Genomic DNA, 11,675 nt, shown 5'->3' on the forward strand with positions numbered 1-11,675 from the left:
TAGAATCAGAGAAGATTAGGGTTGGAAGGGACCTCAGAAGGTCATTTAGTCCAACCCCCTGCTCAAAGCAGGACAACACCAACTAAATCATCTCAGCCAGGGCTTTGTCGAGCCGGGCCTTAAAAACCTCTAAGGATGGCGATTCCACCACTTCCCTAGGTAACCCATTCCAGTGCTTCACCACCCGCCCAGTGAAATAGTGTTTCCTAATATCCAACCTAGACATCCCCCACTGCAACTTGAGACAATTGCTCCTTGTTCTGTCATCTTCCATCACTGAGAACAGCTGAGCTCCATCCACTTTGGAACACCCTTTCAGATAGTTGAAGGCTGCTATCAAATCCACCCTCACTCTTCTCTTCTGCAGAAGAAACAAGCCAAATTCCCTCAGCCTCTCCTCGTAAGTCATGTGCCCCAGCCCCCGATCATATTTGTTGCCCTCCGCTGGACTCTCTCCAATTTGTCCACATCCTTTCTGTAGTGGGGGGCCCAAAACTGGTTGCAATACTCCAGATGTGGCCTCACCATTGCCAAATAGAGAGGAATAATCACTTCCCTCAATCTTCTGGCAAAGCTCCTAGTAATGCAATCCCTACTGATGTACCCCCTATATCCCCTGTAGGTTATCAACCTCACTTGGCAGGTCTTCAGTGGCTCAGCCTTCCAGCTGGGTCATACAACCAAAATGAATCCCTTCTGCGATAGGCAGTTTTGTTAGACCTTTGCTATCTGCCCTCACCAGCATCTTCTACCCTGGCTCTGGGCCCTTTTAAATTAAGCCCTTTGCTCAGGCTTCCAAATAAGACTTGTTCCCCCTCTCACTTCTCATGATTTACACCACTTTGCCAGTGGAATGCCCATTGTTCCAGGTTCTAACCCAGGGACCCTATAAACAGCAGCCACATACTGCAGACTTCAGTTCATTGCTGCTACTTCCCTGGACCTCTTCTCACCAGGCCTCTTTATCTTCTCCCTTTACCTCAGGGTTTAAGTTCTTAGGTCTTCTCTCTTCCAGCTTCAGCAAATGCAGCCAGAACCAAACTCTAGTTATCCCTCAAGTGCATTTGGCCAGAGAGGGCAGGAGGAACATCCATCCATACTCCTCTGTTGCCAGGCAGGAACTGCATTGCTAAGGTTCTTGCAGCTGCTTTTATCTGGGTCTGCTCAGCTGTGATTGGCTGCTTCTGTGCAACCTCTCTCCGTGGGGCCTGGAAGGCTCACATTTGCTACTTCTTTCCTCAGGTGGGGTGTAGTAGGACTGCAGGACCTCCTGTTGGAAGCTGTAACATACAGTCACAGATCATACAGTATTTAGAGAAAAGTGCACTGTTTGACAAGTTATGTTTGGTGATGTGTAATGTGACATACATTTTTTGCTTTCCTTACTGGTTAATAGCAATAAAATGGTATTTTATAACAAGTAGTGGAAAGATGGATTCCAGTGTAGGCCAATTCAGTGATGGTGCTTGACATTAACTTCCTAAGTAAAGTCTTGTGCCAAGGTGAATATATACCATTCTTTCCTTTTACTTTTCCCTTCTGGTTATTTCATATCAGTGAAAGTGTGGAACCAGAGTGGATGAAACTACAGATTAATTAGCTAGTAGATACTATGTGAATTTAACATCATTGTATTCTCAGAGATATTTGGGGCTATTCATCTTCATTTCTTCTTACTTTCATGTGATCTTCTCTTAATCATATTTATGAAAGGAGCATTACAATAGGTGGTAATGTGCAAATTATATGTACACTTTTCCATGTTGGTAAATTTTGTCTTACATACAAAACATCAGTTATTATTTTTATATATGTTATATTTGTTCATCATGTGTAGTGGAGAAGTAGATCTTCTGTCTTTTAAATATATAATTTAAAAACCGTTATGGACCTTATCTGTGAATGTATACAAAATTAGATTAAAATTTGTTTAATAAAATATTTGGACGGCTTGCCAGTGAAGCCAAGGAAACTCACATTGTCAGTTCATCACTATGAACCCCATGGTACCATCTAAAGTGTTTCATGTATCATTCATTATAGCAGGTAGGGCAACATGAAAATGTGGTTCACTTTAGCAGTGTTTTCCTCCTGGACTATTAGGTTAACTGACTTAATAGTTTATTCTTAATGTTCTATTCTTTTATTCTGAGACCTCATAACTCAATATGCCCAAAAATAATTCAAATCCTTCTTGCTTGGCAGCAGATCACCTATGAAATATTTTCTGTCCAAAGTTTATTATTTTTTAATATAAAATGTGAAAAAAACCCTAATACATTCTGTTTATAAGTCATAGTATATATGTTGGTTTTATATAAATATATACTTCCAGGCAAAAATCAATTTCTCACTTCTTCCCTCCATACAAATTCCACAGAGAAAAGTATGTACTAAATTCTCACTAAAATTCCTCAGTTACTTTCTGTTCAACAGCTATTAAACTCTACAAATTGGCAGCAAGGAGTCAATTTTTAGCAGTTCTTGACTGCCAAGAATCATGGATGGTATGCCAAATAAAAAATTACATATACCACCAAATCAAATGTATAATGGGGTTAATGGTATTCACACTAGGTTATTTTAATTTCTTTTACTCAGATTTCAGAAAATATATAATATCTGTCATATGGCAGAAGTTTTGGGAAACACTAAATACCAGATATCCATAGGAAAAAATGAAATATGTTTCAAATTGATATACAATACTACTACCTGGGAGATATCCATAGAGGAGACATTTACAGTCTTTCACAGAAAATCATAAAGAGGAACAACTTAAGGCAGTCTTCAGTTCCTACTTTTCAGAATAGATGTGTGTCCTTACCTGCTGAAAAAGGTAGAAGAAAGCTGTACCATAATCTATCAACAATCCATCAGAAAACAGCATGTAACTTGTATGAAGTCTTTCTTGGGACTATGATTTAAAACAGTCCAAGTGAACATTTGACACAGATAAAATTTACCTTAAGAAAATCTCTCCTGGTTAGATTTCAATAAGGTATAATATCTGTAACTGTCATAAGTCCAAGGACAATGTTGTTCTGGGCAACATAATCAGGGAAATCATATCATAGACAAAGAACTAATAGTGATTCTCCATACAGCTCTGGTTTGGCTACATCTAGAATAAATTGTTCAGTTCTGCACAATACACTACCAGACAGACAAATTGTTCAGGAAAGAGTAACAATAATTACCAAAGGGAAGGAGAGTTTGAAACAAAGAGAGAGACTGAAAGGTGGGACACAATGGTGGTATGCAAGCAGCTGTATGGGTCTTGTATGAACTTGGCCTACAGAAGTGACACAGTGTACAACCTTCTAGAGGGTTACATATCTGTTGCTCATGTTGGCCGAGATCTGTGTGTTATCCAACTTTTTAAGTGCAAGTGGAGGCCTGGCTGAGAAGGCTGGCTGGAGTTGGAGGATAAGGATCCTGGCAAGAGGGGCTGGCAAGAGTGGGGATGATGGTCCTGGCTAGGGAGTCTTGCAGGAGTAGGGAAGAGGGGCCCAGCTAGGGGAGGCTTGCCATAGTGGGGATGCAGTGATTATCTCATGTGGCTCCCAAAAGCTATCTGCACACCCCTCTCGCAGTGGCTCCTAGGCCAGGGGGACAGGGGATCTCTGAGCACCATTGCCCGCAGGCACCACCCCCGCAGCTCCCACTGGCAGCAGTTCCTGGCCAATGGGAGCTGTGGATTCACCTCTCGGGGCAGGGGCAGTGTGTGGAAACACCCCCTCACCCCGGTCTGTAGGGCCGTTCTGGCCATTTCTGAGAGTGGTGTGAAGTGAGGCCAGGCAGGAAGCCGCCTTAGCCCCACTGCGCTAGCGGTGATGGCGGGCAGTAGTGTAGCTAGGCGGGGAGCGGGGCAGCGGCCGCTCTCCTGCTGAGCACAAGCGGCGCCTTTTCAATTTCTTGGCACCTTTTTAATTTTTACTCACCTGCTGTGGCGCTTTTACTGATGGGGTGGAGCTCCGGATCTTCGGCGGCACTTCAGTGGCGGGTCCTTCACTCGCTCCAGGTGTGTTCGGCAGCACCAAAGGACCCGCTGCTGAAGACCTGTGGAGCGTGTGAAGGACCCACCGCTGAACTGCCGCCAAAGACCCGGAGCACCGCCGGGTGAGTAAAAGCGCCTCAGCGGGTGGCGCCTTTTTTTGTGATCGCACCCCCTGATCACTACACCCTTTTAAATTGCCTGGGCGCAGTAGGCAGGGCCGGGAGATGCTCCAAGGGTTGTGTGCAGGGACGGCAGGAGGAGCCGGGGGAGAGACTCGACCTTGAACTTTGGTGCAGCTGGGCCCCGAATATTCCTGGGTCCACATAACTCACCGTCCCTGATTTTCCTAACTTTCAATCTCAACCCAAACACCAGCTCTCACATTTGACCAGCTGTATGAGTTGAGCCTACAACCAACTGGCATAGTACCATGGCAGAAGAAAGAGAATTAAATGGATATTGAAATCATCAAGGAAAGTCAGATTGGGTTACTTCAGTGTTATAGCAGTAAGACATTCCATCAGCTTAAGTAGGGACTTTGCTGTGTAGCAAGACAAACCATTCATGAGAACCGTCCTCATTTTAACTCCATCCCAGGACTCCCATAGTAGATGGAACACTGTATCAGATCCACGTTTTGGGTGGAAAACCTCCTGCATTTATAGGCTAGATGCAAACAGCACAGCTATGTCTCCCCCTCTATGATCCTTCTTAATTCATATGGTACCAAGTAGCCTGCCAGCACCACCTGGGCCAAAATTGGTCCATTGGCATAATTCAGCCATATTTCAGTAAGAGTTGCAAAATTGGGGACCTCACCTCTGATTAAATTATAGATGTACTAATAATAGATGTTTACGATTATGCCTAAATTAGGTCTCAGGTCTCCAGCCATCACCTGTCTTGGGGCAGGGACACTTGTCCCACTGCCTTCTGACTGTGGTGTTTTAAGGGTGCACAACCCCTTGCCTTTCATTGTAATATCCCCGGCAAGCCAGTCTGTCTAATGGCCAATGCCTGTGAATTGCTTTGTCTCTGAGGACTATGAATAGCACGTTGCCGGCAGTTAAAAGCTACCACACAGCTCTTTTTAAGCAAGCACATTTATTCTTCAGATAAAATCATTACAGAGAAAAATCATAAAAACAATAAACAGATTTAAATACACACTAAACGTACCAGGAACCACCCATCAGTCTTATGGGACCCTACTAGGGCAAAGTATTTCCAACCCTTCCACAAGGGTTGGGGCCCTGCCTTGAACAGAAGGTAGATTTGCTAGGTTACAAAAAAGGCCCTGAGTCAGTTTGCCTTTTTATATCACAAATTCTTTCTTTGTCTGTTGATCTCTGGAAAGCCCAGTTAGAACCAGTACGTACAAGCCTCCCAGGGGGTGGTACCTCTCTGGAGGTGTTAATAATCTAAGTGATTTACCTTAATCACCCCCCTACTGTTTTTGGTTTCTGGAGGAGTTGTGGTACCTCCCCACCCCTTCCCCCGGAGTTGCATACAATCTGTGGCTTAAAGTGATACCTAAACCATTCATAAGCTTAATACATTATGGTTCCCAAAAATAATGCATCTAGTTGCAATTTCTGTCACAGTGTCATCTTCAAGTTTTGTACCTCACTGTTCATTCCCCTTTCCAGTTTGTTAATAAATATGTTAAACAATATCAGATTATTAATAAAATGGTCCTTTCCGGCCTTAAAATATATGAATCTATTAATCATAATAGACATAGGTAGTACACTAGTTGACAGAGTTGATGTTACTGCTCTTGGTAGTGTTGTGGTTCTGTCACAACTCCTTGGCTTTACTTCTGTACTAGAACTCATCTCTGCTAGAGCCAAGGTTTTGCATTTTTCTGATAGCTACCAGTAAATTTGCATTCCAGCAACTATTGGAAAGATGAAACTAGACGTGCTCCTTTCTCTAGAGAGCAAATCTTTAGATTAATTATGTGTGGAGCTGATAGCCCTGCCTGTTGTTAAGGTTGCCCAGCACTTCCCACTACAGGACCCTACTTTCTGTTGATTACATTTTGGTAAAGTTATAATTTAGGCTGAAATTCTCCATGGCAGGTGTCTGCTTCAGCCTAAGGATGAGGGTAGGGGAAAATACATTGTTTTGCCCATGTTTAAAAATTCTGATGACATTTTCTTTGAAAACCTGTAGTGGCCCCATGCTTTGGAACAGACAGTTGAAATTTAGTGATTGTGGTAGTAGTGGTGGTGGTGTGTGGAGGGGAGGTTGTATTAGGAATGTGGTTTGTGATATCCATCAGAAAAGTTATTCCAACGGTTACTTGTCCTTACTGTGAAACAATTGTGCCTTATTTCTAGCCTGAATTTATTTGGGTTTAGCTTTCAGCCATTAGCTCTTGTTATGGCATCATGGCTTTAGATTGTACATGCTTGCAACAAAATCCAATTGTAAATAGGACCCTGGGGTGTCTGCAAATGGTATTTGAACAAAAGTGGACATCCTGTCCAGATTACCTTTCTGTACGCCTCAGCTTTTGGGTTAACAGTTTTTTTATTCTATCTGCTATTACACTAAACATGCCTGCCATATAATGTTTGATTTTTAAAGCCTTGCAGTGCTGCTATCATGAGCAAGGGAGGGAGGTGCAGGTTCTGTTCTTGCCACTGCCGATGTAAATTGTGAAAATAAAAGATCTTTTTCAAATGGTCAACTCATGTGTCTTGTCTGATTTCCAAATGTCTTCAACGAGTGTCCATTGTCTCACCAAATATGTGCCACGTGTGTTTGTCTGGTATACATTCATTAGCTTTCTGCAAGCAATCGGCTGGAGCAAAAACACACAGATGTGTTTCCAAATGTGACATAATACATCACTTGCATTTCACCAATTCTTTTGCCAAAAATTAAACCACTGAGAAGTGACTTGATTACAGTGTCTAAATACCTAAACTAGATATTAAAGGGCCTTTAATCTAGTGAGGGAAGGCACAGCAAGAACTAAAAGCTGGAAGCAGAAGTCAGACCATTTTAATTAGAAATAAGGCACAATTTTTGACAGTGAGGGTAATTAACCATTGAGACAAACTATGCAAGGAAGTGGTTGATTCTCCATTTTTTGGAATCTTCAAATAAAGACTTTCTGGAAGATATGTTTAAGCCAAACACAAGTTATTGGGGTCAATACAAGGGTAACTGTGTGAAACTTAATGGTCTGTGACATACCGGAGGTCAAACTAGATGATTTAATTGTCCCGTCTGGTCTTCAACTCTGTGACTCTATGAAAAATTTCTTGACACAAGAAACCAAAGGCAGATTGCAGGTACGCTGGCTGGTTTAGTAGTATGTGTTCTGTAGTGGGCAAGGGATTGTTTTCATTGCAAAAAATAAAGATTTCCTTCAAACTCCCAAAAAATTTCTCCAGGTATCCAGCTTTGGGTTGGGTACGCCAAAGAGATCTTGGCTGTCCAAAGGAATCTCCTCCTGGTGGAGTCAGTTGGGTGCCTTCTACAGTCTACTCCCAACTGTCCAAAACCCCATACCAGGGTTTGGTGATGGCCTCCCTTGAAGATATCCAGTCCAGCTCCTCATAGGACAAACAGGTACTGGCAGTATTACTGGAGACTCTGTTATTGTCCCTTGTGTTCTTATAAACCTTAGTAGTGGCACTGATCTGTGTCTTGTGAGAACATCTTCTGAATTTGCTTTGCCAGCCACTGACATGGTTACAACAACACTGCATACAAGATATGAAATAGTTAATCCAAGATACAGATGTGTCCACATGAACCTTACACTCTTTTCAAGCACTGACTGTGTTAAGATCTTTTGAAAATGTGGCCTCTGTTTGGGCGCCTACCTAGGAGCAGAGCCATTTGAATCTAGCCCAACTGTGGTTGTTGAGCTCTTCTGAAAATTCTGGCATAAACTGCCTTCACTGACTGTACTTAAAGCACTATCTCCGACTTGCATTTTCAATGACAACTATTTTAGAACCTTTTATAAAAAAAAGTGTGAGATTCAACTCCAGTGGGCTTATCCAGGCCTGAAAATGCTACTTACACGACTTCTTGAACATTATGTTCAAAACTTTCACAATATCAACTACTTCCAGCACATTATGAACTCTAGCAATGACAGATAGCTAGAGCATTCATATTTGACAGAACCTCTTTAGTCATGCTAAACCGAGTTTGATTCCTGGGAGGCTATCAGTATTATAGTACTAATTTATTAGACATGGCTAGATTTAAAATTTTATTTTTGTGCAGTTATTTAAAATTTAAAATGATTAAGTCTAAACCAATTAAATTTCAGTTGATCATTCTCCAAATGCACAAAAAGTTTTATAAAATATGTATAAAGACTCTTTGGAACTTTTATAACAATTTAATCTTCATATAGATGATCAGTCTTTCAAATTGTCATGCCACACAGTAAATATTAAGAAGAAAAAAAACAGTTGAGATATGATCAGAAGGGATACAATATTGAAAATTGATCTGAACTAACTAACTTGAAACTAAAGTCATTGGCCTGATTCTCACATATTATTTCCTGCTAATGCATTTTAATAGTCATATCAATCCATTTGATCTCCCTCTTTGGGAATTTTAGTCATTTTCATAATTCAGATTCAAAAGCTATGAGAGCTGATTTTCAGCTGTGCAGACATGAATAAATATGTATGCTGACAATAGAAATTGATTAAATTAAGATAAAATAATTTGAGTGTTAGGATTTGCCTAAAATATTTTGTCATTTTATGCCCAGACAAATGCTGTACTTTATTTTTCATTTTTACAGACCTGGCCTCTTGCTACAAATCAAGTGTCATATCACTTTAATATCTGATATGTCCTCTTTCGGTGCCTGTGTGATGACCTCACTGCTCTAATAAACCTCTTCCATTTTATAACTTCTACTACTACTACTAATAATAATTATATTAAAAAACCCTCAAAAATGAAAGGAAATGTTTCATTTTATCTCAAATATGTTTCATTTGACCCCATTTTTTTTTTTTAAACTTTTTTGGTTAGGTGATCAATTCAAAAAGCTCTCGTGTATATTGCTCTGTTAGGATGGTTAATAGGGAAACTTAGGCTGCAATGTCTTCAGTATATGGATAACACTTGGCTTTGTTTATGTGCCAAATGATCTAGAAGGAGCAGTTGAGATTGTCCCAGTGTTTGGTGAAGATTGAGGCATAGATAAAAATGAGCTGGCTGAAAATCAATGCAGACAAGACAGAAGAGATGTTGGTAGGTTGGCAGAAACAAACAAGAGATGGTAGAAATTATATCTGCCTCTAGGATTGTTGAGGATTTTCATTGCCATTGGTAAGTCAAGTGTATAATTTGAGGGTCTGCCTTGATAAAGATCAAGTGGCAGCAGAAGTCAAGAGGGCCTTTTATTATTTACTTGTGGAAAGATGGGTATAGCCTTACATTTTGGATGATGTTTTTGTTATCAACAAGGCTAGACTATTGTTGTGTGCTGCACCTGCGGCTACATCTTAATCTAGCTGAAAGCTGGAACTGGTGCAGAAGGTAGCAATCCACTTGTTGTCACGAGTGAGACGTAGGCGGTCATACCCAGTCGTCAGAGCAAGTCAAGTACCAGGAAGTCAGAGTCCTAGATGGGCCAGCTGGCAGACCAAGAGTCAGGCATCAGGAGGAGTTAGGGTCAGGTTATGGGAGATCAGAGTCTGAGACAGGCCAGAAGGGAAACTGAGAGTCAGGTGTCAGGAAGCAAGCAGGTTGAGGTTACCAGGAGATCAGGGTTGGGCTCCAGGTTACAGATAATCAAATAGCAAAGTCAAGGACAAATCCAGGTTGGAAGCCAGAGTCTAAGTTCTATTGCAAACAGAATCTGGAGCAGAGATGGGCAGGCAGTCTGTGTAGTTGCTCAGACAGCTCCCCTTCATGGTTTCCTGGTTTGAGTACTGATACCAGTCAATCAATGAGCTGTGAGGGGCCGCCCTTCAGGTCGTGCTGGCTGGTATGTCCTGCCAAGCCCAGCCTCACAAGGTCCTCCTGTAGGAGCTTAGTCTAAGCCTCCTGCAGCAATGCAGAGGCCTCAACAGCCCAGAACCCCAGGTTCCAGCCCTGCAGATTCTAACATCACCACCTGGGGTGGTGCAGGCCTAGGCGAGCCTTGTGGAATTCCTTCACCAGGTCAGGAGGCAGGCACCCCAGTGCATTCTTGGGGGCTGTAGACTTACCAGTCCACCAGAAAATATAGGCATTCACACATCTGTTGTGAATTGAGGATGGCATGTGCTTTGTAGTCTTCATGACCCTGGATTTTGACTGGGGAGGCAGTGGTGTGGTTTGGTCATAGAATCATACAGTATCAGGGTTGGAAGGGACCTCAGGAGGTCATCTAGTCCAACCCCCTGCTCAAAGGGGGGACCAATCCCCAGATTTTTGCCCCATATCCCTAAATGGCCCCCTTAAGGATTGGACTCACAACCCTGGGTTTAGCAGGCCAATGCTCAAACCACTGAGCTATCCCTCTCCCCAGGAGGTTAGGGAAGGAGTTCCCAATGTAGAGCTTCAGAAGGGAAACATGGAAAACTGGATGTATTTTGCGAGACTGGGGAAGCTGGAGTTTGAAGGTAACCAGGTTAGTTTGCTGGCATATCAGAAAGGGTCCCAGGAACCGGTGGTCCAATTTTCAGGACAGTTGCCTGGTCTGGGGGTGTTTGGCAGTGAGCCATACTGTCTGACCTTCCATAAATAGTGGAGCTTGTCGCCAATGGTCCATATGCCTTTTGTAGGCCTCCTTCTTCTTCTGTTCAAGGTGGTTCTTGAGTTCTTCCTGAATGAGCTGGATCTCTTGGACCCAGTCAGTGGCAGCAGAGTTCAAGGAAGCTGCTGGTAATGCCAGGTGGAAGCAGGGGATGGAGCCTGTAATTAGCAAAGAAGAGGCTCAGACATGTAAAGGAATGGTTAGCATTACTGTAAGGTGTCCACCTCCCTTGGAGTGCAGGCCCAAAAGGTATATTGTCTTACACTGTAGAGAAATCAATGTAAGCTCATAAATTTGCCCCCTCCCTCAATGTGGAGGAAGATATGCACAACTTCTTGCCCCTCCTCCCAGTTAGAAATTACAGAAACTGGGTTTAATAATAAACAAAACAAATTTTATTAACTATAAAAGGTAAATTTTAAGTGGTTAAAGGAGTAGCAAACAACAAAACAGATTACTGAGCAAATAAAACAAAACATGCAAACTAATCTTGATTCACTAAAGAAACAAGTTACAAAATGTAATTTCTCACCCTAAATGTTGAATTTAGGAAGGATGCAGAGTTTCTGTAGCTCAGAGTTCCAGTTATATTTCTTTTCAGACTGGACCCCTGTCTCAATCTGGACTCCCCCTTGGCCTGTCGTTCAGTTGTCTTTAGCAGTCTTTCTTCTTGGGCAGACAGGCCATGGAGTAGAGTCCCGTTTGCCTTCCTCCTCACTGTTAAATAAGGTTTACATCAGGCGGGAATCCTTTGTTTCCAAAACTTGACCCCTCCCCCACACTTTTAGTGGAAAGTTATAAGAAGTCCAAGATAATGTTCATTATCAGGTGACAAGACCACCTGACTTAGTAGTGTCCTAGTCATGTCCTAGGATGCCTCCCAGGAGGGAGAGAGATTAGTATTTTCCCAGTCTTGTTCCTTCTGTGACAAAG

The 11,675-nt window shown here is 42.3% G+C and overlaps 1 long non-coding RNA gene across 1 annotated transcript; it reads right to left on the bottom strand.

Annotated features, from left to right (window-relative positions):
- Nucleotides 1–7,656: 7,656 nt before the first annotated feature.
- Nucleotides 7,657–11,412, bottom strand: LOC123363435. Its single transcript, XR_006576754.1, has 3 exons — nt 11,275–11,412; nt 10,721–10,900; nt 7,657–7,722 (listed from the first exon to the last, which is right to left on the bottom strand). It is a non-coding gene; the product is annotated as an uncharacterized LOC123363435 (long non-coding RNA).
- Between the last annotated feature and the right edge of the window lie 263 nt (nt 11,413–11,675).

The sequence above is a fragment of the Mauremys mutica genome, chromosome 2 (assembly GCF_020497125.1).
Source record: "Mauremys mutica isolate MM-2020 ecotype Southern chromosome 2, ASM2049712v1, whole genome shotgun sequence".
In the NCBI taxonomy this organism is placed as follows: Eukaryota; Metazoa; Chordata; order Testudines; family Geoemydidae; genus Mauremys; species Mauremys mutica.